We start from the raw sequence: 26,935 nt of genomic DNA, 5'->3' as shown, positions 1-26,935 counted from the left end.
TCTGCACAATACACCATGAACTGACACCCTGTAAGGGAGGCCATGGCCAGCTCTCCCCATCATCATCACCGTCATCCCAATGGGCTGTCCTGTGACCACGAGGGAGGCCATGGTCAGCCATCACCATCACCATTGCCATCACCATCATCCCAGTGGGCTGTCCTGTGACCACGAGGGAGGCCATGGTCAGCCATCACCATTACCATCATCAAGTATGCCCTCACACTCAAGCTACTTGCAGAAATAAGATTCAAGAAACCCAAAAAGAGCATAAAAATAAGTCTTTTGCAGGTTGAATTAGAGTCAATATTCTAGACTAGTTTCCTATCAACTATCTATATTCATATACACACGTCCGTACATATGCATTAAAATTTATAGACAGATAGTTGACACTCAAAATATGTTCATGCCATACTTCATTATCTAATTCCTTGTTAAGTCTAACAGTTCAGTAGAATGAATACTACTGCCCTGTTGTATTTATATTCATTTTAAAAGCCAATAATTCTAACTACTCCAATCAAGTCTTAACATATATTGGATTTTGTGTGTCTTTCAATACATTTTTCCCCCTTATCTGAGTGCCAGGAACTATGCTTAGTACTCCTGTGGATGTGCAATAAAGATGTGATCCCTGGTCTGAAGGAACTTGGTAAAATAGAATGTCCATTAATATAACATGTCAGAGAGCAGTGACTCCAAAAACATGGATTAATACTCAGCGATGTCAAATCTCATATCTGCAAGACAAGCTGGAGGAGCTCTTACCTGATAATAAAGACAACTTGCATGGAGCACAATCTAGTGAAGATTTTAACATGATACAAGACAAAAATCTAACCACTATTTAAACAGATGAATCTGGCAGATTTTATAATGAACCATGTTTCAAATAAATAACTTACATCCTAAAATATACACTTAGGGCACAGTGATTACGAGATTCTCCTGGTTGCTACAGGCCAGAGTCGGCACCTGTTGCTATGAACGTGTATCCCAATAAACATGGTTTGGTCAGAACCACAGACTCATATCTTCCCTAAATTTTGGACACATGTTCTTAATTATCCCTATGTCCCCTGATGCTGAGTCGAGATCTACGTGAAAAGAATCTCTGTGGGTAAATATACGCTTGCAACATGGTGCTTACATGAAAAGTCAACCACAAACATTGGGAAGCCCAGCTTTGTACAGACACAGATTTTTTTAAAGATTTTATTTATTTATTCATGAGAGACAGAGAGAGAGAGAGAGAAAGAGAGAGGCAGAGACACAAGCAGAGGGAGAAGCCGGCACTATGCAGGGAGCCTAATGTGGGACTTGATCTGAGGCTCCAGGATCAGGCCCTGAGCTGAAGGCAGCCCCTAAACCACTGAGCTACACGGACTGCCTGACTCCGATGTTTTTAGACTAAAAGCGTCACGTCTGGTGGAAAATCCTCCAGGGTGGAAAGTTGCAGCCTTCTTGCAAATCCACATGTTTCCCTCATCCATTGATGTTGCCGACAGTGGCGGCGCCATCAGGACAGGAGGTGCCTGAGCCGAGCACAGACCAGCATGCTGGAGCTTTGCCATATATATTTGGAGAGTTTGTTTTAATTGGAGTTTAGTTCACAACCAATTTTACATTGGTTTCAAGTGCAAAACTTAGTGATTCGACATTTATGTGCATTGCAGAATGGTCACCGTGGTGAGCCCGTCACTGTCGCCGTACAAAGTCGTGGTTTTGGTGACTCTACTCCCTATGCTGCTCCTTCCATCCTCGACTTGGTTACTCCACAGCTGGAGGTCTGTCCCTCTTCATCCCCTTCACTGGTGAACTCAGTGATTTGGCTCATCCACGGACGCCTCCCCGTCTGGCAGCCACAGTCCACATGTGAGCAGGGTCATGTAGTAATTGTCTTCCTCTGCCTGACTTCTTTCGCTCTGCATGATACCCTCTAGGTTCATCCATGTTATATTTGGGGAGGGTTTAAGGGATTCATGGAATCATGTTGACACGTCATGACTGCCTCATTGCCTCTGTGGGAGAAGGGAGTGCTTGAGGGCTGTGACTTGGCGAGAGCTTTATATTTTTTTGACTTTATTTTTTTAATTTTAAAGATTTTATTTATTTATTCATGAGAGACACACTGAGAGAGGCAGAGACATGAGCAGAGGGAAAAGCAGGCTCCCTTTGGGGAGCCCGATGTGGAACTTGATTCCAGGACCCTGGGATCACACCCTGAGTGGAAGGCAAACACTCAGCCACTGAGCCACCCAGGTGCCCTGGGGAGAGGTTTGTAGAAAGGGTCCGGGGGACAACTTCATGGTTCTTCTAAAAGCTGGTTGTATTCAGTATTTTAAAGCACTGGACAAATCTTTATTTTTCCAGCACCACGTGGGTGTGCTCCAAGGAGGATGCTAAGGATGAGCTCCTGACCACTTGTAATGGACGGCACTCACCATAGAACAGGTACCCGAAGACAGGTGCACCCCGTGGTGAGCTGCAATTCCACCTCGCCTCAGGGCATCCAGCAACCGCCCTCCCAGAGAAAACACAAAGCTTTAGAAAATGGTACAAGTCGAGTCTTATTTTCACCGGAGAATAGATGCAAACCCCCAATCTAGGTAAGTGGGTATAACACGGCATCATGAGGAGGCAGCAAATGCATCCACGGGGTCCGCGGGGTCCAGGGGTGCAGAGGCAGGAGCAGCAGAGCCCGGGGAGGGTGCATCAGAAGCCACCTGGTGCCCCGGGAAGCGTGGGGGACCCCCGAGCCCTGCCCTTGCAGGTGAGAAGCAGGGGTGAGGCCACGGACCTGGAGGACCACGAGGAGGATGAGGATGGTGCTGGCAGAGAACGAACCCAGTGTGCACGCCTGCCGTTAGCTCCGACTCTGCGGTGCCTCTCCACAGAAGGTTGGGAAATTACCAAGAGGAGATCCAGTTAAAGGAGCCTTTGCATTTGAAGCAGGAAGAAACACCCAGAAGTACCTGTGCTGGCACAACCCAAGGACCCGGGGTGGAGCTGAGAGAGGAGGCCGCCTGTGGAAGGTGGGAGCCACCGTGAACTTATGGAGTATGTGTTTGTGGTACGTGTGTCCAGGTGCAGGAGCGCATGAAGAGTGGGATCCTGGCCGTGGACGGTCCCAGTGGACCTCTGTGAGACAGGAGCTGCCATGACCAGGGCTCCTTTCATGGAAGGCAGCCTGAGGAAAGCTCCTGCCCATCCCCAAAGGCCTTGCCTGGCGGCTTTTCCTCTGTGCTCCTGGCGCAGGTGCCTGGCACGTAGCAGGTGCTCCTGGAGGCACTGGTGGACGGAACCAATGCCTGAGAGATTGACGGGCTGCATGTGGAGAAGAGTTTCAGGTCAACATCACCTGGGATAACTGCATCCTAGAGAGACAAAGCTATGGTGCTGGGCAGGGCCTGGACTGAACAGGGAATGTTTCCAGACTGCTCTCTGGGGTGTTGTTGGGAGAATGAGGCCTCTGGCCGCCCAGTTCTGGAATTTCACCTGGCTTCCTAGGATGGGATGACAAAGAGCCGAGGACAGAGTTCTGAAGCCGTTTCTACCTCCACCATGTGACTCTTTCACTTGCTTTAAACTTCCCCCTTACTGTCCTAAACAATTAGGATGGTAATTGCTGCTAATAGACACATTCACCTTTGGACCTTGTCCTGAATCTTACTACTAATGGCCGTTAAACCCTCACTTTGCAAAGCCACCGCAGGCCCTGAGATCCGTCCACAGGGGTTAAGATCTTGGGACCTCTCTCCTCACCCTGGAGAGGATGAGGATGCACCCCCATGGGCGCAGCCCATGTCAGTGCCTGACAACTCGCTATATGCGGGCCGGTCACACTGTCTGTTCCTGATGCAGTCGCAGCAGTCAGACCAGGGCATACAGGGTGCAAGCGGACATGTGCAGGGGAGCCGCTGGCCGGGCAGCTCCTGAGCCTCCGGGGAGCCACCCGAGGGATGGCACATGTGAATCCTGCCTCGGAGTGATGGGAACTGGGTCACACTGCCTCTCATGGCGTCTCTCCGCAGGGGTCCGTCACACAACCGCCAGGGTCAATTGTAGTCACGGATCCCTGTGTGTCCACTGCCACAGTGGCTGAGGATGACCGACCGGAGTCCAGATGGTGGAGCCACAGTCAGCAGGACCTCCAGCACCAGCAGCAGCTCAGCTCCAGATTCGGGTGATTCAGCTTCATCCAATGGGCCAGAACGCCTTTCAGCCCTGGAGGCTGAAGAAGGGAAGAGCGGCAATGCTCCATGTGTCCTCACGGGATATCAGGAAAATGGTGGAGAAGAACCTTCTTAAATTATGGGGCTAATGTACGTTCAGAGCTTTACGAGCATCTGCATAGAATGTCATCTCTCAAGTGAGCACCATTTGCTTTATGTGGATGGTGAAAAGGAGTCAGAGACTTTGTGACCTGCTGCGACTTGGGGCGTGAGCAGGTGAAGCATGCAGCTAAGTCAGGACTGCACGTCCTGTCCACCTGCTGCTCCGAGAATGACGCCCCCCCCCCAGAACCAGTGAGACACAGGAGAGATGGGTTCGTTGGCTCCCCAACTGGCGAGTCCTCATCTCCCAAGAAACGCTGGTACTGGTGTGTGTAAGGACACGAGGCAATACTGCAGTAGTTGAGCTAAAACGTCTTTCACCTGTTGTGTACGACTCGAAAACCCATATGCAAAGTGCTTCAGTTTTCAGGAAGTTTTCTTTGCTTGGGGTTATTCACCACAGTCCCCAGGCTCCTCTTCAGATACAACATTACCCAGAAAGTCACGATGTAGTTGACATAAATGAGGTTTGACCTGATTAGGCCACAGTAACGTCCACGCTAGGAGTCTCCTGACAAAGTGCTTCCGGGACAAGTGTACTCACAAGAGCTCGGGGAGCTGAGAAGTCAGGCCTTTGTGACCCAGCAACTTGGCTATCCTGGGTCAGGCTCCCGCGGTCCCCCAGCTGTCTTCTGTCGGCTATGAGGTTACAGGGGCCAAGTGCATGCTTAGGGGGCATGGGGTGGGAGTGTGCTTGGATGAGGGACGTTAGGAACCTTTATGGAAACCTTTCCTAACCCAGACAAGTGCTGCTCTAAGGGGCTTTAGGCCACGGCAGCGAGCTGTCCTCCGTTCAGGGAACATGGACTACCCTGAAGGTCCAGAGGCGACACTCACCTACTTCAGAGAGGGCTGACTGCAGTTTTTACACATGTCTTTGAGCTGAAGCTGCAGTCCAGAGGGCGTGAGTACAGGTCAGTGACGTAGGCCACACCTGGGCCCACGCAACATAGGCTCTGCTTGTGAGGCCGGATTGGTCTCTGACGGGCCTGCGGGTGATTAGCGAGGAAGTCTGAGCTGTGCCCGACCAGCGCCAGCTCCGCAGACTTCGGCGGGGCACCACCTGGCCCTGGGTGTACGTAGGGAGAGAGCCAGTGTGTACCCTCTTCTCCAGGCACACACGGACTCTGCAACATGGAAACACTATTGGGAGAAAATGTGAGTATTTTCATGTTTCTAATGGTCAGAGTTTTCCGATAAAGATTCCTGACATGTGTTAAAAGATGAGACGAGGGGGGCGGGCGGGGGCCGGAGGAGGGAGTGCCTGTGTGGCTCAGTCGGTTGAGTGCCCGACTCTTGGTTCTGGCTCAGGTCATGATCTCTGGGTCATGAGATCGAGGCTCTGCCCTTGGTGCAAGTCCACTTGTCCCCTTCCCTCTGTTCCCCCAGCCACTGGCTCTCGATCACCCTCTCAAATAAATAAATAAATAAATAAGTAATACAAACAAACAAAAGATGAGGAGTGGTGAGCTCGCTTTGGAAGTTAAAGGTAGTGAGACACCGGGCCAGTTAGAGGCTCCTCTCTCCCGGGACATCGGCCCACACTCTGAACACCCAAGGAGCCCTGGAGAGTGAAGGTGTCCCTCCCCCTCTTCAGCCTCACGGTTCCCACAAGACCTCTGAGCACCTCACTGGAGGTCCTGCCCCCGAAGGCGATGTCTGCCCTCACTGTGTCTCTCAGGGCTTGGAGCAGAGGAACTTGGCTTCACAGGTGCCCCAAAAGAAAATACTCAGTCTTCTGATCCAGAAACCTCAAGTTCACTGTTGGGGTGAAACAAATAAGCACAGATGTTGGAACCTTAACCATACATCACGGAGCCCAAAGATGATGCTGTACTGGAGATGCTTGGGTCCAGCCCCAGAGCACCACAGGAGGGGTTTCCACCTCCTTCTCCAAAGCTGTAGGCCTGGCACCCTTCTCCACTAGCCAGGGGTATGTCTCCCTAGGGGCCACATGCTGAGCCGGGAGTTCCTGGCTCCCGAACGAAAGGCCCCTGGGGTCCTAGTGGCACCTGGGGGTGCAGAGGATGACACTTATTGTTGGCTGCTGAAGTGGGATGTGCTGACCAAGCTGGAGCATGAGGAGGGGAGTGGTGAGGCCCTTCTGACCCGTCCTGGCGTTCGCGGGTTCCAGCAGTGGCGGCCTCCCCTGTGGGCTCCTCTGAGGCTTCACAAGGGGCCAAGGAGCCTGGGGCCCACAGTCAGGGCATCGGGAGTACCCCCGGGACATGGCTTCTGGGAGGAGTAAGGAGTGGCCCCAGTGCGGGTGTTGATCCGGTCATTTGTTCTTAGAAGAGTTCCCGTCCCTAAAGGAAAGTGTTCCTAAAGTCATGTCACGTGGAGGAGTTGGGAAGGAAACATCTGGTTCAGCGTGACGCAGCCATTCTCCTCCAGAAGAGCACCCAGCCTGTGACTCTCAGCCCCGGACGGGGAGCTGCCGGACCTGGTCTCGTCCCAGAGGCCCTCAGCTCTCTTTGCAGAGGCTGCAGACAGGGTCGTGAACATGCGGAGGACAGGATTCGGTCCCTGGGTCCCCTGCTCCTTCTCCCCACACGCCGGCCCCGCGGGGAGGGAAGCGCCAGGCGCTCGCTGTGGCCCAGGCTAATTAAAATCAGATTGACCCTCAGACTTAGGAGCAGAAAGACCCAGAAAATACAAGGTGCCGAGAGCCGAGGACATGATAAGCAATTAAGGGTTGATGGAGTGTCGTGTCCAACAGGGTAGGCTGAGCATCCAGTTTTCAAAAAAAAAAAAGAAAAAAAAAACACCCCAAAGAAAAGGCCCACGTGGAAGGGAAGGTTTTTAATTGTAAGCTTTGGGATGGCTGTAGAGCGACAGGAACGGTGACTTTATCAGCCAAACGGACTCGGTGATGGATGAGCAGACAACGCAGATGTTACCGCGGATACGGGACTGGCGGGATGCGGCGGGGTCGGCCACGGGAAGCGACAGACAGATGGACGGAAGTGGGTGACAGGCCTGACGGCCCCGCAGGCTGTGCGCGGGGAGCAGCCGAGGCCCCTGGCTGGCACGCACGTGACAGGGTGACAGGGCGCTGCGGTGGGCGGGGGCGGGGGGGCGGGAGAGTGATGGAGGCCGCGGCCCGCTGAGGCCTGGCAGATGCTGCTGGCTCCCGTTCCACGCGGCCGGCTGCGCTCTCTGGGCACCTGCCGAGGGGGGAGGGCAGGCCCCGGCGCCGTGCTCCGGAGTCGAGGCTGCAGGGAGAAAGGCAACGAAAAGAAAAGCAGGGCGCCGTCCTCGGCACCTGTCGCCGGGCGCCACGCGTGCTGGCCTCGCCCTGACCGCCGAGCGCGCTGTCAGTTGCGAGGCCATCGGCGATCGCTCAGCACTGCCCTCCGCGTTCCCGCAGCCCCCGGCAAACGTCCTCTCATTACGGCCCCACTGGCAGCCTGCAGAGCAATGGATGACCCGGGCCCACGTGTGCCTCGTGGCCAGATGTTACGGCCACAGCAACACCTGGAAGAGCGGCGGGGCGGAGAGCAGGTGACCTTCACGCGGGGCTGGGACACCTGGCCACGGAGCCGTAGGCATCCGTCCGCCGCCGTGGCCTGGAGCTGCTCCTCCGACCGCAACACCTGCCTGTGGAGGAGCCGCCGCCGCCCCTGCTGGCTGCCCTGGGCTCCGGGAGCAGCCACCTGTCGGGGCGCCCAAGGGGGCTCCTGCCTCGTGCGGGACGTGGGATGCCGGTCTCCACCCTGACCCTCTGCCGCCTTCACCTGGGGCCTGCGACCATCAGCGTCCCATTGTGAGCACCAGGGATGGGTTACAAATAGCAGAGGTCATGATGATGCTCAGGGAGACCTGGGGGTGGGTCTCCCCTCGCCTGTGTAAGGCTAAGGGGGGGCGATGGATTCGCCCAAAAGCACACAGCATGCAGACTGCCAATCAGCCTGGGTCTGTCTGATGCCGACGCCCTGCTTTCTAGCCTGTGTCACCCATGGGACAGCGCCAAGGACCTGTGATCACCGATCCTGACTCCGGAGTGACATCCAATTTTGACGCCAGGTCAGGAAGGTCACATGATAATAATACAGCGTTGAAACTAAGGCTGGTCCCTTTCTATCCTTGAGCGTCCTGCGCTACCATTCTAGGCAACAGTCATGACTCCGCAAACCCTCTGGAGATGTACCCAAGGGGTGGATTCTGGTGTTGAGGTTGGCTGGGAATCGTCCTGTTTTCAGGGAAGCCCTTCTGTGAGGTGACCCTCATGGGCGTTAACAGACTCGGAAGGCTTGTCTATAAAATAATGAGTAGTTGTTGTCATTGTTTTATTGCAGGAACACGGCCCGCTATGTGTTCATAGGCTCCCACAGTGCTGTGGGTGGAGCCTGGGCTGTGGAGCGAGCCAGATGTGCACCCCAACCCCATTCCCAGTTGAGGGGCTCCTGCCTTCCCTAAATCTGCAGGACGGGGACTTTGCATTCACCCCATTTGCCACGGGGAGCTCCTGCCCCGAGACTCTGGCAGGGGATCGTCCATTCTCGGCCAGTGTGCAGCTGGCTGCCTACACCCCATGGGCCCTGAGGATGAGCAGGAGACAGAGCGGCCAGCACATCCCCTCCCATCCCGGACATGGGTGCCTGCACCGTCGGGAGCCCCTCAGAGCTGTAAGAGGTGGAGAGAGGGATCCACGCTGGGGTAACCTCCCTGAGTTCATGAAGTCCAATGAGCAGACTCGACAGGCTCTGGGTTGAAACCAGTGGCTGATAACTGTCAGCGTACACACGTGCGCAATTCAAGGCCGGGTTGGGTCTGAGCCTGTCCAGACAGGTGTGCTGTCCTGGTACTCGCTATATGGGAACATTACTGGTCCAATGGACACGGTTGGTGGGCAGGCAGAGAGGAGATGGAATCGGGCCCAACCACAAAGCAACCATCCCAGGGGGAGAGACATCAACGCCAAGTGAGGCAGGCCCTTCAGGCGGTCAGGTCCGCATGCCTCCCCTGCTCCCAGAGTCTCTGGGAGACCAGCCGACAGGGCCCTGGGGTCCAATGTGACCAGCCTGGTCTGCAGCAGAACACGAGGGTGCCAGCGTGAGGCAAGAGCAGGGTGAGGAACGGTTCCAGGGTGCACACCGGGCCCTGGCCACAGAGGACGAGCACAGAAGGGCTGCCATGGCTGGGCCGTCGCCTGGGTTCCGTGTCAGCAATGCTCCTGCCTGTGGGTCCCCCCACCTGGCCCTCCCTGGGCAGAGACCAGCTGCAGCGAGCTTCACTCCTAAGAGGCACCGGCAGCCACTACCGCCCATGGACGTCGGAGCCGCCGATTCCTGGATCCCTAGCTCCCGGCCACACAGTGTAGAGCCGGAAAACAGAGGCTTAAAAGAGCAGACATTCTGTGGTGTCCTGAGTCTGGGTCACCACGGGCAGGGGGGTTTCTGCAGCTCTGCCGTCTCTGACGCCTCACCCACACGACTGCGGCCTCCTCCAGGGAAGCTGGGTGGCTGGGGTCTCAGTCCAGGGGGCTGCTGTGGACAGAACCGCATCCCCCAAGTCCATATGTGGAAGCCCTAACTCCCACGGTGACCCTAGGTGGTGATCGGGCTACTGTTACTAAGCTGTAACTGCTCTACTTTGAATACTGAGGTTTTATCAGGTCTATGTTTTGAAAGTTATTTCATCTCTGAACAGTGTCTTTGAAGAAGCTTTTATTTATTTATTTATTTATTTATTTATTTTACTTTTTAAATTTTTTTTTTTAATTTTTTTTTAATTTAATTTATTTATGATAGGCACACAGTGAGAGAGAGAGAAGCAGAGACATAGGCAGAGGGAGAAGCAGGCTCCATGCACCGGGAGCCCGACGTGGGATTCGATCCCGGGTCTCCAGGATCGCGCCCCGGGCCAAAGGCAGGCGCCAAACCGCTGCGCCACCCAGGGATCCCTTATTTTACTTTTTAAATTTAAATTCAATTAGCCAACATATACTACATCTGAAACTAATGGTGTACTATAGGTAGCTTTGCAGTTTTTAATTTTAATGAAGTTTAACTTACCGATTTTTTCCATTACAGATCACGTGTTTGGTGTCATGAGTCACATCAAATCCAAGGTCACCCACATTTTCTCCTTATGTCTAAGCCTATAATTATTTGTGATTACTTGTATTTAACTCTATGATTCAATTTGAGTTCATTAGGCCAGGGTTTTTTAAGCTGTAAACTTATATAATTTGGGACGCCTCTCTACAAAGAAAATACAAGATTACAACCACCAAAATAAATCTTATGAAAGGGTCATTGCAAGAGAAGGGACCTGAAAATTAGACTTCCTTAGCCTTAGGGTGAGTCTGCCTGTGTTGCTGGAGTAGGGATCGTGGGGGTGCCATGGTCCCAGCAATGACACACGACACAGAAACGTGTTACAAGCATGTGGGCCAGAGCAGCTGGCCAGGCAGTACAGCCCTGGACCCAGAAACCCATGGCTGAGGCAGGGGCCTTGTCACTTCTGTGCCCACATGACGGTCGGTCTGCCAAGGCCCTGAGGCCATCCAGGACCCTCTGGGTCACACCTTTTGGCCCATTCAGCTCTTTCTGTTTCAGAGTCCTGAAGCTTCTCCAACAACACCTGGGGATGGAGAAATGAGGCTCCATCATTCGGGTATCCCTGTCACCCCATCTGCCCCAAAGGGACAGAAATCCTGCATCTAGCTCCCCGGCAGCTAAGGGGCCTCTCTTTCCCTGGCCTCATGCTCAGTGGTGGAGTCCTTCTCTGGAGGTGTGCGGGACACTCCTGGAGGGCTGGTGCTCGTTTGTGCCCCAGAGCCCTTGAGGCCTCCGTCTCTGCAGACAGGCCCACTTTCGTCCTTCCCACCCCCAGTGCTTCTGAGAACAAAGCCAGTCAAGAGCTCCTGCTCCCCCACCCCCGACCCCATCTCAGGCATGGCCCACCAGGTCTGGTCCTGGCTGGGTCAGAGGGCACGGCCTTGATGGCGGTGCTGGATGGTGTGTGCGGTCTGACCAGCAGCTTTAGTTGGAGAGGAGGGTGACCCTGGGGCTGAGGGAATAGCTAGAATGATGGCAGTTCAGGCCTCTGGCTATTAGTTCGTGGAATCCTGGTTCTTCGTTTTGGGGTGAACTTGTGATTAGTTGATTTTAACTGACAGTCCTTTCAACCGGGAAGGAAAAGTAAACCAGCATCTGCTCTTCCATCCTGGGAATCTGGCCCTTCAGGGGGTGCGTGGAGGGCTGGCAGGACAATCACGCTGAAGAGGAGTCTAGTCTGTCTCCTCCCACTCTCCTGGCTCCTCTCTGCACCTGCCTGCCCTGTCCTCACCTCTTGAGGCACGTGAGCACGCGCCACCTGTACCTCCTCCCTGCTGCAGTCAGATCAGCACCTGCGCAAAGTTCAAAGCGGCATGAGGAGCAACAGCAGAAGGGGACCTTTGGCTTCTGTTCTCCAACCTCAAACCCCACAGACACTTGACCAATATATTTGGGAAAAGGCCAAAAAAAAAAAACCACAGCTTAACTAACACGTCCTTGAATACAAGTTTGTTTGTTGCTGAAGGCCACACTTTCAGCAGCTGCATCCTGGAGGCTCCACCAGCCAGGCATCCTCAGCAGCGTTGCCAAGGGCTCTTCTCACTGCAAAGCCCAGACCAGTGTGGCTCTCCCTGAACCAAGGCTGAGGCTGCAGTCCAGAGGTGTCCTCCACCCTGGACCTGGAGGTAGAGGCATTATTTCCCATTGACTGAAAATAATATGCTGGGGTCTCATCTCCAAAGAGGAGATGAGCAAGGAAGACTTAGTGAGGAAAGACGTGCATCTCCAAGTCTGACAAGGTATGCTGGATCAGCTCAGCCCTCAGTAGCTGCAAACCTGTTGTTTCAGAGCCACATGCAGCTGGTGGGCGGGAGCTCCCACAGGGTGCTAGGCCACCAATGCAGGCTGCTGATGGCAAATCTGAACAAACCATTTATTTTAAGAGTTAGAGCTTGCTTTTTTGTTTCTATTAAGAGATAAATTCTGAGAAAAATTCTTCTCTATCCTATTTCTTTGACAGGGAATAGTCACATCCAATGGCATGGACTGCATCATGCCCATAGGTACAACAGTGAGGGTAAACACCTACTTTAAAGGGTCCTCCAGGGATCTAACAGCATTGAGTTTGCAATGAAGCCAGCAGAGACCCTGGCACACGGCAAGGGACAGATAAATAAGTCCCTGAAGATCAAAGACCCTTTTATGCTGATGGCTCTAGTTCAGGCACTGTCTCTGACCTCTTAAGGACGTGATGTGGTCCCTAAGTCTTGGTGCAGTTTCTAGCCTCATGGCCTCCGTCCAGCTGTCCTTCCCAGGGTCTGCTGCGTTTGTGTGTTGCACGGTCTGTTCCCCACCCCTCCCCCAGTTCCATCATAGCCTTCCCAGGTGTAAGGGCCTGCCTGCTGACATTGCACAGCCCAACGGTCACAGAGAAGGAAGGCTGGTAGCTGACGATGGGTGCAGGTGGCTGCCCCTCGAGCCTGGAGCGAGCACACAGCACTGTCCGACCTTGGGAGGGCAGGCAGGCAGTGAAAAATGAGGCTGGGTGGCTGATTCATGAATTGCTGCCTAAGACTGAATATAATGGAAGCAAATTATGCATAAACAAGGTACGGCTTAGATATATGATCATTACCATTTGGAGCCCAGTTTCCCATGTAATTTGCTGCAGAAATAATGCAGGTGGGGTGGGCAGTGTGCAGTCTCCTTCAGAATACCACAAAACAGCCCAAATTGTGGTGTTTATGTTTGTTTGTGCACTTTGGAGTCTTCTCCCACATTGTTGGTTCCCTCGTAGGAGGGTCACATGGCACACTGGCTTGGGGACAGCTGTGCCACTCAACCTCACAGTGGCAGCATCTGGGACACCAGACAACAACAGTAAACAAAAGTGAAAACGTCAACAACATCCCTCCCTTGGAGAACCACACGCTCACAGGAAACACCGCCTGTGATCTGTTAAGGAGTTGTTGTGTCAGGAGGAGGTGCCATCTATTACCTCCTGGGATGGTAAAGGCACCTCCAGACTCCTGGGGTGGCAGGTTCCCTCCGGCCGGTGTTGTTCTGGTCTCTGTGTTCTTACAATCTATGCTGTGGATTTAATGTGCATTTCAAAAGGGGCATAGTGAACACAAACCTACTTTTGTAATGTGAGCAAGCAGCACATGTGACATTCGTAGGGCACATCGCTTGGTCCTGTAGCCTCCCCAGTGTGTGTTGTCTTGGCTTCGCTTCCTGTGGACGCCAATGACTAAGTTCATGGAGACAAACCCACCAGAAGAAGGGGCTTGCCTGGCCAAGAGCTTGGGCCACTCAGCAGAGATTAGCAGAGGGTCTGCTCTGAAAGCCGTGCCTTCCGCGAGGTCCTGGTGACCAAAAGGAAGCCCCACCACTCTCCGTGTTCACCGGCCAGCGTGGGGAGCAGGTGGGACCAGTGCCTGCGAGACGCTGGCTATGGGCAAGCAGTGACGGCTGGGACTGGACACCGTGTCCTCTGTGTGCTCAGCAACGGAAAGCTCTCCTCTTACCTACAGCTTGAAATAAAATATCCATAAGCAGTTAAGTACTGGGGTTTGCATTGCCACAGCCCCAGCTCTTCTCCAAATCCCCAAGGCTGAGGAGCACGAAGGGGACACACAGGTGCCTTGGGACACAAAAACACGAGTCCAACTGCAACCTGATGGTAGCAGGGATCCCTTTGTGCACCGTCTGGGCCACTGAGCCAAGGACTCTGCTTGTCCCCACAAGGCTTTGGGCTCCCATCACCCTCCCGTGACAAGGCATGTGGGGAGACGTCCCCAGGGCACTGGGTTCCACCTGTGGGGGGCCGGGTTGAGCACAGACCCATGTTCCTGTGAAACAGTGAGAGTGAAACTGCTGTGTGAGTGTCCTGAGAGGGAGAGTGACCCCAGAGACAGTCAGACTGTGAGTGTCTCCATGGAGGGACATCAGGGAAGGGAACCTGCTAGACAGGATGATTGGAACTTGTCACCCAGAAAGAAGTGCTCTCTTTCCTGTGCGGTGTTAGCCAGGGGTGGGGGTTGAACTCTTTTGTGCTAGAAGGAGCCATCTGAACACCTCCAGTGAGATGGAGCTTTTCACCCCAGAATCCCTGGACAGCATCCGGGGCCCTCCCCGGGGTGTCACCCCACTCATCCTCCCAGCTCCCTCTGTCCCTCCTCCATGCATGTCTGCAACCTCACTCACCCAGCATATGTTACTTAAAACCTAGGCTGGATCTCACAAGGCAAAGTGGTCAGCGTCACGAGCCCACGCCCGGTGTAGGTCATGCTCATCGACTTTCCTGCCTGCGCTTTCGGACAGCGCCCTGTCCATGCTGGGCCCTGATCCGGCCACTCGAGCCCCAAGGTGCACAGAAATCGGCTATCTCCAACTGCCAAGATCGTGGCATGTACACAGACGATCACGGCGTGACATGATGAGGTTATGACGTGGAAGACCGGCCCCCATGATGGGGACAAATGTTCTCACGCGAACGCCTACAGGGTGAAGCAGGCAGGGGCTTGCCGTGAATCTCAAAAGTGGCTCTGGGACAGACCAGGGACTTTGCAGGGACACAAAGACTGGCACTTCGTGGAGACCAGGGAGTCTAATTAGAACTATGTCCTCTGGGAGCAGAGAGGCAGGCTGTGGAATGCTGTCCCTGGCATCTGCAGGTCAGTCCAGGAGGGCATCCTGGAGGTGGGGCCTGTGACCAAGCTGCTGCCCCTGGGACAGGTGGGTCAGGCAGTGAGGAGGGAGAAATGACTCACAGGTGACACCTTGGGACCTGGTTTTAATTGGATCCCATCCCAGGGAGGAAGGATGACAGAAATGTGGGTCTCAGGGGATGGTCAGGGGGACATTATAAGGTCATGGGCCTCAGAGCCTCCAACCTCAGGGAAAGCAGGGCCAGGTACAGTTTGGGGCTCAGCCTGAGACCCCCCCCTGTGGATGAGACAGTCTGTGGGGGCATGGGGAAGCTCCCCGGTGGGTGACAGGGTCGCAGACCGACAGTCCCCCTCTCACTTGCTGCCTGCACCATCCCTGTCCCCTTACTCACAGCTGTCCTGCCTGGGTGGCCGGCCACACTCTCACTCCTCCCTGAGGGCCAGATGCCTCCTCTGCCAGAGTCCAGTGGGAAGGAGGACAATGTGGGCAGGAGAACCATCAGCCCTGCCAGGTGGTGGGCCAGAGGGAAGGCAGTGACGCAGGAGGTCCCCAGGCCAGGCCTCCGGTCACCATGTGGCACTCTGGGGCCGAGGCTGTGGCCAGGGTTTCCGGCTAGCAAGGTTCAGGGTGAGCGGAGCCCCCGGCTCTGCTGGGATGGAGCAGACCCTCGGCAGACTATTACACCACAGTATCCGGGAGAAGCCAAGAAGCCAAGTGACGCTGCCCAGACCCTGGAACCCACAGAGAGGAAGCCACCGCCTGCCCGATGGCCCAGGTGCCTCTGCACGCAGCACCGGCCCTGGGGACCCCAGCACACTGGCTCGGGGCAGCTCCACCGAGAGGCCTATCCTGGTGCCCCCAGAGCCACTGTTATCCTCACGTGGCTTTAGCATATCTCCCAGGGAAGCTGACCCCTCCTCTCAGGGGCACCGCCTGGTCCCGGACACTCTGCGTGTGTCACTTCATCAACCCGGCAGCCTGGAGGAGGGGCCTGTGGTTAGGACCATAGAATAGATCCAAACCCGGGCTCTGCATCTGGGAGCAGTTGTTAACTCAAGGTCAGGGGACAAGACAGCACCAGGGGCTGCACCAGGGATGAGACGGAGGGTCAAGGGCCATTTGGGGGATGGGATGGAGAGCCAAGGGCTGCTCAGGGGACCGGATGAAGGGTCAGGGGCTGCTTGGGGGACAAGACGGGAGGTCAGGAGCCAATCAGGGGATGAGATGGAGGGCCAGGGGCCACTCGGGGGATGGAACAGAGGGCTGAGAGTGGCTTGGGGAATGGGATGGAGGGCCGAGGGCTGCTTGGGGGATGGGACAGAGGGTCAGAGGCTGCTCGGGAGACAGGATGGAGGGTCAGGAGCCGCTCGGGGAACAAGACGCAGGGCCCTGGGCTGCTCCACCCTGGGTCTCACTTTCACCCTCCAGAGCTCCCTGCTCAGCCTGTTCCATACACACCGTGTCCCAGGCCCCAGGAGGGATGCAGACCCATCTGCCCCGCACGGACCTGCATGGCCACCACAAACTCAGCGTCCCCCGACCTACCTGTGCAGGGCTCAGCAGATGCGGGAGGGTGGGCTCATGCCAGAGCTGCAGACACGGCCCCAGTGCATTCTGAGAGGAGCCAGTGCCGACCCCCTGTTCGGAGGGCACTCAGAGGTCACACACTGGCAGTTTATGTCCCGGCGCCTCAGGCCAGCCTGGCGAGCCACCGTTTGGCCGGACCCCCATGCCGCTCACTGTCACCGCTTCGTGCTTGCTCGGGAGAGGGGCAGCAGGCACAGCCAGCAGAGGCTTTCCGAGGGCGGTGGCACGCAGGACCCCCACCCGGGTCACTTCTACTCAGGACCTCCTGACATGGCCCCTCCAGTGATCTCCTGGTCTGTGGAAGTCGCCACAAGAGTTGAGTCCCTCCCGAGAATGCCCGGAACACCTGAGTCAAGGCAGGACGGCATGCTGGGTCTGCCTTTGCCCAAAGTGTCAGCTCATCCTTAAATGTCCAGAAACGCCGATTCTGAACAATAATAGTAAGGAAGGTGTGCTCCACCTGGAAGGTCTCAACTCCATAAACCACTTGGGAAACTCAATAATAAGAAGGGAAGGCAGAGAGGAGAGCTTCCGGGCCACTGGATGCCTGTCCCTGCAGCTCCCCGGGCACGGTGGGCAGACAGCGCGGACGCCCCGGCTGGCGGGCCAGCAGGGCCAGTGCGCTGCGCTCCTCTGGCTCATTCATCACAGCCTGTTACTGTAATTTTAATGAATGTTTATCTTATTTTCTTTGTGTGATCCAATTACTTCTGTTTTCTTACCCAGCATCAGGGATCTCTCGGTTTCCGGAATTTTGCCAATCAGTCCACTTTTGAGAAGAACAATTCAATTCATTATCATTAAGCGCCTACTTCTAATACCACTTTGGGGGAGAACCAGTGAAAGGAGAGCGGCCCTGCCCAGGCCGAGCGCGGCGCGGGGGAGAGGCGGTCTGTTCTGGGCACCTGGCGGTCCCGCGCCACAGCCTCCGAGCCCCCTAATGACATTGGGAGTTGCCAGCTCATTAACAGCCGCGTCGTCTGGCAGCCCCGCTTGGCGGGGAGACGCTGACAGTTGGGTCTGAAGCCCACGAGGGTGTGCAGTACCGCGGGTCACAGAGGCGGCCTGCCACTGCTGCTGCCGGCTCGGCCAGCGTTCCCGGGGCAAGGACGGCCTTTGTGTGCTTGTGCACATGTGTGGGGGCTCATGGGCACATGTGGGGGCTCGTGGGTATGGGGGGCTCATGCACACATGTGGGGGCTCGTGGGTGCATGTGGGAGCCTGTGGGTGCATTTGGGAGCTCATGCACACATGTGGAGGCTTATGGGTACATGTGGGGGCTCATGGGGGGGGCTCATGGGCACAGGTGGAAGCATATGGGTGTGGGGGGGGCTCGTGGGCACATGTGGGGGTTTGTGGGCACCTGTGGGGGCTCATGGGCGCAAGTGGGGGCTTGTAGGTGCAAGTGCACACCTGTGGGCACTCGTGCATTTGTGTGAGAGTTTGTGAGCACATATGGGGTCTCATGGTTGCATGTGGGGGCTCATGGATGCATGTTGGGGCTCATGGGTGCATGTGGGGCATGGGTGCATGTGGGGGCTCATGAGAGAATGTGAGGACACGTGAGCGCTCATGTGGGGGCTCGTGGGGACTTGTACATGTGTGTGGGGCTTGTGGGCACATATGGGGGTTTGTGAGCACTTGTGGCCACTCCTGCACATGTGCAGGCTCACTCACACGTGTGCTAGAGTGCATGGGCACCTGTGTGTGTGTGTGTGTGTGTGTGCGCGCACCTGCACTCGTCACAGGGGGCCATGATATTCTGATGATCCCATCACACTCCTGTGAGGCTGGAGTGGCCACCACGGTCATTGTGGGGACAGGGCAGCCAGCGTTCCTGTTCCCTCAACTTGGTCAAGAGGATGCCAGCAGCCCTTTTCACCTGACAGACTTAGACACTTGGACTTCTACAAGCCTGTTTCCTTTTTCCCTCTTTGGACAAGTGCTCAGAGTGGGGAACCAGGAGCCCCGCCTGGTGTTTCTCACGCTGTCTGCCCGCCACCCCCATCTCTGTCCCTCTGCACCAGGCTGGGAAGGAGGAGCACGCACCTGCATCTCCACGGAGCTTCTGTGCCATGTCCCTCTCTCAGGGATGGAGGTAAGTGCCTGGTGACAGAGTGGATGGATTCAGCGCGCAATTGCAGGTGCATCTCGGAGGCCGTCGTACAGGGTCCAAGTGCCTGGGATGCTGGAAGGATACAATCAAGAATAACCTCAGGCCTGGAAGGAGGGAGGCAGAAAAGGGGAAACAAAATATCTTCTAAATGCCAAGTAATCTTGTTCAAGCAGCAGAAGTAATTGAGAACCACGATTAACCTGCGGTGGTCAGCAAATTGCCCAGAAGGTTAAGGTCTCCGATCGACGAGGTAATGGCTCACTGGCGGGAAATCATCAGGGCACAGCGTGGCTGCGCTGCGGAGGCTGGATTAGCAGGAGGACGATCCGAAACACAGTCAGTCCAGAAGCGTCTCTTTTGAGGATAGCCTGGCTTTCGAAGTTCTTGAGGAAAGCGTGCAAAGACTAAGGGTTTCCGTAGGTAATAAATGCTGAATTACGGGATATTCCCAGCAAGTAGCCATTTGGAAAGAAGCTGTCGTCCTTTCAGTACGGTCGCGTCCAGTGGTGCACTGACAATGTGCATGTTTCTGGGTGACAGTCAATGGGGTGATGCCCACCCTGACTGTCTGATAGGGCTCCTAATCCACTGTCACTTACTTGGGCTTGACTCGGTCACCCCTTTTTGTACACAGATGGGGAACAGAGACCTTTCACAAAGGATCTGCCCTTGTGAATGGACTCTGGCACAAGAATGAGCCTCAGTTTCCCCAAACCTCCTTGAAATACATGCTAATAAAGGGCACATTGCTTGAACTCCAAAGCCCTACACAAATGCGAGGGATGCCTTGTCATAAATGTGCTTTGTGTATTTAATTGTATATTTTTATTTTTTTTTTGTATATTTTTATTATAAAGCAGAAGAGAAGCCCTGAAGTGGTTTAGAGCAAACATGTCCACAGACACCTGGATGTGCAGACAGGAGACAGAGGTGAGCTGAGATGGTGACGTGGCTTCGGTGGTGCACGCAGGATGTGTCTCACCAGGTCTCAGGAGAGGCTCGTGCTGTTGGTGCTGTTGGTCTTGGACCAGAGCTGAGGTCGAAGAGGTTAGAGGCCCAGCCTTGACCCAGTGGCCAGGGTTCTTCCCGCTGTGTCTGACTTGGTTGACGCCTGTGGCTCACCTGACATCACGCCCCACAGACGGACAGTTGGTGGTAACTATCAGCTCTCGTGAATGCTGTTGAGTTTTTTTACTCCATCATCGGGTGGTGCTAGATACATACTAACATCTTGGTATTGGGGAAAATATTACTTATTTCATAAACCTGAATTTCTATTTTGTTTTCAAGGGTATATATAAATTAAAATTAATTTTCGACAACCTAAAACATATTATTTGATATTAAAATGTTAAAGAAATAGACTATGGTGTTTTATTTCTACTGTTTATACATAATCAGATTAATTTTCCCAAAGTCTTTATTAAAAAAAACACTTAAATACAAAATAAAATAAGCCATCACTCTGTTATTTTATTTCTCCAGTCACAAAACTACCACAGACTGTCAAGTATCATTGCATCAGGTGTGAGAGTTGTCTCTATATGTGGTTGCTCCTTCTTTATAAAGTTGGTACAGTTTCGATTTAAAGTCCTTTAAAGCTGCCCCCTATATGTGCTTCACTGTCATGCATACCTTGTGGATAAAAGTTGGAATTTTCAGGGTAAGGTTGTATAACTAGAACTGTATGTGTTTGGATGAGATCTCTTTAAAAAAGATTGAGTTATTTATTTGAAAGAAAGAGAGAGTGAGTGTGAGCAGCAGAGGGGCAGAGGGAGAGGGAGAGAATCTCCAGCAGGCTCTGCGCCCAGCTTGGAGCCCAGTGCATGAGTGCATCCCATGATCCTGATGTCATGGCCTGAGCCGAAATCAAGAGTGGGACACCTAATGGACTGAGCCCCCAGGTGCCCCTGGATGACACCCTTTGATAAGAATATTCGAATCTGGCTCTTAGCATTTGCTGCTCGATAGAATACTTGGGGTATTCCTAAAAAGGCCAATTCCAGGTCCCCACCTCATTGGTTAGCAGCAAGGCTGGGATCATGAGTCTGGAATGGGATCCAGAGTCTGGAATCATGGCTACCACAGAATCCTCTGTTGTGCTTTTACGTTTCTCTCCACATCATGTATGCCTGGGAAGTACCAGAGAATGCGGTTCCCGACTCCTCCTGAGAAGGTCGTTACAGTCAGGTGCTGGCCTGGGTCAGCTTATTCCCACAAGAACACAAGCCAAGTGGGAGGATACAGGTGAGCAAGCAAAGTGTGATGCCTTCACAGATATGAATGAATTCCATCCCAGAGCAATAGATGAAGGATGTGTCTTATTGTAACAATGAAATTTTTAAAAAATGTACCAAAAAGAATAAAAGGAGAAGATGGTTTTCCCACCCGCTGATGCTGCTCGTAGCCCAGGGCATGCTGAGCAGGGTTCTCAGACTAGACGTTGAAGATGTGTTCCAAACATGCCATGGCCACTCTGCCTACTGGTTCTCCTAGACGAAAGTAAGCCCCTGAAGTCCTGCTCAGGATTTGACTTTGGTCTGTTTTCTTCTCTTTGGTCAGTAGCACCATCATGTACTTATCACTTGCAACATCAGTGACACACCATGGACTCTATCACTACCATCCCACTGGGGACAGCCATTCCTACAGCTGCTTGCTGTCCCCATCCTCTGTCCCTGAGTCCAGCGAAGCACCGAGGTCTCACAGGATGTCTCTCCTCCCCCTGGGACCACCTTCCCCCATCAGCCTGCTACAGCCAGAACCACTAAGTCATCCCTGAACAAATACGAAAACCTACTTACTCTTCGTCTTCCAAGTTCAAGAAATACTACCCAAGACACACAGCAAAAAGCGTTATCTTTAATTATGTCCTATGTTTGCACAAAGTTTACACATTTGTTTTATGTTTTCATCTGTGTATTTGCTTCAGTGTTATCTCTTTTAAATTATAAACTAGAAGGCAAGGAAGAATTTTTAAATAGTGTTTGCACAGTACTTAGCCTAAATCTCAACGCGATGAACAAGGTCACATCAAGTCATCTGTGAGAGTTCAAGCATGTGCATTTTTCCAAGTCAACATTGAAAATGGTTATTAGGATATATCTCTTGTCCATGCAGGTATAGGCAGCTAGCATTTCTTCAGTGCTTATAACGTGTGTGCCTTTTAAAAATTCATTTGTTCCTCATGGCACAGTCAGGGCGGGTACTGTTACTGCTTATGCCAGACGGACCAGGGACATCCTCCAAAGCACCAAGCATGCACTGATTTGTCCAAGCGCCTGCAGCTGTATGTGGAGGAGTGGGACTTGAACCTAGGTGCCGGTGCTAGGCCTTGCTCCCTGACCTTCTCCATGGATCCATGTTCCCTTTCTCTGCTGTGTAAGAGTTACTGCAAACTCGGAGGCTCACAACAATGCCCATTGAGCATCTCACAACTTCGGTGGATCGTAAGTTTGAGGGTGGTTTATCCAAATTCTCTCATTCCTGATCTCACCAAGCTGCAATCCAGATGGTGGCCAGTCCACAGGCTCACAGGAGACCCACCTGGAGGACATGCTTCCAAGCCCAGTCACTAGTGAATCATCTTCTTGCACTTGTGGGGCTGACATGCCCGTCCTCCTGCTGGCTGTTGGCCGGGGACGAGAAGTGTCTCGCTGTAAGGCAGCCTGTGTCTTTGAAGCCACGTGGGTCTCTGTCCTACCGTCTCTAAGGGGGAGTCTTCTGCAGTGTAGCCTACTCATGGGAGTGACATCCTTCCACTCTTCTCCCATGCGGTTGGTTAAAAGCAAGTTGAGGATTTCACCCGTAGTCAAGGAAAGCGGTTGTGCAAAGGCCACCGAAGGTGCATCTTCCACATTATTATTAAGGAAATGATGTCAGAATCAATGCCAATATCTCACATACTTGAGGGCATGAGGATGGATTCAAGCTCCATTAAATATCAACTTCTTTACTTGAGAATCAAGGGATGTGTTCTGGGAAAGATTGTTGTCTGACAGGACACCTGGGCTGTCTCACTGGCTCAGCCACCAACACCCCTGGGGAGCACAGAGAGACCAGTACCAGGGGAAACTGAAGCACAGTGGGGTCCATGAGTTGGGGTCAGGCTGAGAACTGGGAGAAAGTTCCAGGTCAGGGGTGGTCTGGGCAGGCACCAAAAAGGAGCGAGGTGAGACAAACAGGTGAGCTCACATGGAGAACACTGGATGATTGGAGGTGGAAGAGAGGAAGGTGCAGGTGGGGTCAGGAAGGAAGGCAGGGGACTGGCGAGACAGGATGAGGGCTCAGGGTCTGGGATTGAGCAGGGAAAAGAGACACCCGTGCCCAAGGACTGGCATGGTCGCTTTGCACCAGACTCATTAGAAATAAGCTCCCTATGGCTACTATCACGGCCTTGGTGATTTTACTTTCGTATTAACAACCACCCAACATCACTGTCACTAGATCCTATTTTGATTGTGCATATGGACTAGCATTTTAGGTAAGTGCCCAGGTGTATTGGGTCATCAGCACCCACCCTTGCACAGGAGTGGATCCTATGCCAGCCCGCTAGTCCTGCTATTTGCACCCTACCTGGAAGCTAATTCTCATGAATGATCAGAGCACTGCTTGCATGTCCTTTTAGGGAATGCTCACAAAAGGGGCAAGCGGTGTCAGGTATCCACAGCTCGGCCCTGTCCATCTTGTGCTGTTTCCTACACTAGCACACGAGAAATGTGTGCATCATTATAGCATCCTTAACGTTCTTGCAATCCCTTAGTACACTATATAAAAATCTTTAATTACTGCAATAAAGAAGAGGCACATATTATCGGCAGTACATCTTGGTTGCTCTTCTGCAAGTCCCTCCCTGGGGCCCTATAATTGCTTTAGCCAACCATTAACCCAAAGCAAGGAACTAATAGAGAGTATATTATTGTTTAAATAATGCATTTGCTTTGAATATACAATTATGGCGCGTGGACGGGGAGCCATGAGAGGAATATAATTTAGCACAGACCATCAGCAAGTGAGCTCTTCAACCCTCTCCTTCCAGAGGCCTCCGAAAATAATCCATCCATTACCTCAGCCCCAACTTCAATGAGCTTGTGCCTGAACACAAACGGAACCAGGAATTCATGAACTTGAGTCAGTTCACACATCCCCATATCCCACAGAAGCCCCTTACTCTTACTGATGAACCAGTGACCTGTGACAGTGGCCACTAAATTGGGGTAAATGACCGTGTGGATGCATTGCCCCAGAGGAGAGACGTTTGCCTTTGTGCAGCAGCCAGGTTTCAGTTGCATTTAGCAGATATTTATTGAGAGTCCATTGAGAGACACTGTGGGATTATAAAGATGAATAAACTGGAGACGTCAACCTTGAGTATTTATAATCTAGTTGGGGGAGAGGGAAAGTGCTCCAGAAGAGCACCGCACAGTGTGGCCAGTTGTATACACAGCGTGGCAGCCTCGGAGGAGTGGGGAGCCCCCACCCAGCCCACCGAGCTCAGCCCCAAGGGATGGGCAGTGTGCTGGCAGGTCAGGGCCCGGGAAGCCGCCGCACAGTCCGGATCCAGGGGATTCCTGGGAGGTCACCCAGGCGAGGGCCGTGCTCCAGCAGCTCCCGGGAGGTCAGCTCTGCTGGCAGCTGGAGCCAAGAGAAGAACCCAGGAGCTCTGGCGGGGAGGTCTTCCTCCTGGAGGGACTGGGGGGCAGTCTGGGTTTCCCCGGGGAGGAAATTCCATCCTCAGAGCTGCACTGGAGATGGTGAGCCTGGAAGCGGCCAGATGAGTTCAGACGGCACAGCAGAGTCCAGACGGGAGGAGGGAGGGATGACACCACCCCACATGCTACAGGGGGTTCTTATAAACAACCTTTTTTTTTTTGGAGTTCAATTTGCCAACATATAGCATAGCACCCAGCTGGGTGATGGGCACTGAGGGGGACACTTGATGAGATAAATAACTACCTTTGAAATGATCATCTCTCTGCCGACAAGAGCGCTGAGCTCAGGTGGGCCGTCCACCGAGATGATGCAGGGGAAAGGGAACGTTTGAACCGAGGCAGCATTTCCTGATCAGAGGAGAGGTCAGCAGAGCCCACGGGCAGCACCACCGCAAGCCGAGGGCCGGAGGCAGAGGCTGGGAAGGCCTGTCGGAGGAGGTGTGCTGCAGTCCCAGGCTCCCCATCACCCCACCAGGGCCTGGCCACACCGACTCGGGAAAGGTGACCAGATGCAGCCAAGAGGGGTGGGGTACAGCTCAGGTCAGCCAGGTTCAAGGAAGCCCATCACGCCCGGCCCCACCTGGCCCCTTGCACGACATGGAGGCGAGTCCCAGCGGGGAAGGGCCTGAGCCGGAGGTTACAGAGTCAGGACTGGGGTTGGAGGACGTCCAATTCACACTAGGGCCCATGGCTACTCCAGGGGCCTCACAGCCATGTGGGGCGAGGACATCTGAAATCACACTGCCACCATAGCGAATAGGCTGTCCCATCACCTTCCCGGCCCAGAGCAGGTGCCCGTGACCAACACCACCATGGGCCAGAGCGGGACCCAGCTGGGAAATCCTGGCATCTGTCTTCCCTGCCACACAGGGCCCTCCAGGGGCGCTGCAGACCTGCCGGGGCTGGAGGGTCATTGCCGGTCCACCAGCTTGTTTTAGAGTTTATTTTATATCAAGAAGCAAGGTGCTGGAGAGGTGGGGAGCCTGACCTGTCGACAGGCCTGAGGACCAAGCAGCTTAATGGTCAAGACAAAGCCCAGTTGTTGAGTCTCAGAAGCGCAAAGGGAAGGTCTGCTTCTTTTTCTCTCTGCTTGGCTTTAAGAGTTTGTGCTGATTTTAATCCCCCAACTACCCTGTTGGCTTCTCAAAATAATGGAAGAGAAAATAATTAACAGCTGTACTAGCAGTGGGGAGCAAGCCACCCAGCGCTGTGTTTCTGGGGCAGATTTCTGGCTGGGAGTCTTATGAGCGAAATTAACTCCAAAGTACACTTGAACATCTCAAAGAAGTATTTTTTGCTTCTCAAGAGTTGTTGTCATCCTGTGTTAGGACAGCATCACCACCCTTGCCCAGCACTTAGTCTTGTGCACAGAAGTCCCCCAGCCAGAGGCGGGGGAAGTCACTCGGTCTTTGTAATTCTGGGGGCGGGCTGCTCCCAGGGATAGCAAGCCAACTGCCCACCCCGGAGGCGCTTTGTCATCTTTGCCTCCTGTTTGTGCCAAAGCGCAGAGCTGGAGAGGGGATGGGATCTGCAAACAGACTGTTGGATGAACACCAGCGAGTGTTGGCTGACACAGGGTATAGATGGACAGACGTGTGTGGATATGTTCTTGCTGTGGACTCAGCAGAATGAGCCACGGGCTCAGGGTTGTATCACCCAAGGAGGGCTGCTGCATCTACACTCAAGGACCACATGTCAGTCCTCTTCCTCAAGGTTTGCTCAAGGGGTGGATGGCATTTCAGGAGTTCTCCAGAGGATGGGTAGGAGGGAGGGATTCCTCTGTGGCAAGGAATGTGTCACAGTCGATCAGGCTGGAGACCCAGCAGAGCTGTGGGTGCAGTCCTCCTCTGAGTCTGAAGGCCTGAGAGCCTGCAGGACCAATAATGGAATTTCTAGTCTGAGCCCATGTTCAGAGGCAGGGAAAGGCCCCTGTCCCAGCTCTGTGGCAGTCAGGGAGGGAGAGAGAGAATTCTCTTGTTCTCAGCCTTTTTGTTTCAGTTCATCTGTCACCAGATTAGGTGCGGCCCACCCACACTGGCAAGCACCATCTGCCTTACTCAGTCTCCAGATTCAAATGCTAATCTCACCCAGAAACACCCAGAATAATGTTTAAATACCTGGACATCCCATGGCCCCATTGATACATAAAACTAACCACCACGTAGAGACTTAAAATCAAGCATGTGTAGTAGGTGTATGCTGAATGCACACTGTGTAGATGCGAAGTGTTGAGAGGGCCACGCTGGCTTGTAGCTGTGGGGTGAAAACAGCTGAAGTGCTTCCTAGCTACCCACACATCGATTCCATGAAACGCCTACTTTTGCTCCTTTTTATCTGGGTTGTTTCTCTCACTGTTGGAGTCTAAGCGTCCTTTTAATACTCTGGGATCAGACACCTTATTGGATATGTGATCTGCAAACCTTTCCTCCCCCCCTGTGGTTTGTCTTTCTGTATACCTAACGGTGCATTCTGAGGAGCAGGGGCATTCCATTTTTATGAAGACCA

Source organism: Vulpes vulpes, chromosome 3 (genome assembly GCF_048418805.1).
Source record: "Vulpes vulpes isolate BD-2025 chromosome 3, VulVul3, whole genome shotgun sequence".
NCBI lineage: Eukaryota > Metazoa > Chordata > Mammalia > Carnivora > Canidae > Vulpes > Vulpes vulpes.
This window is presented reverse-complemented; position numbering follows the sequence as displayed.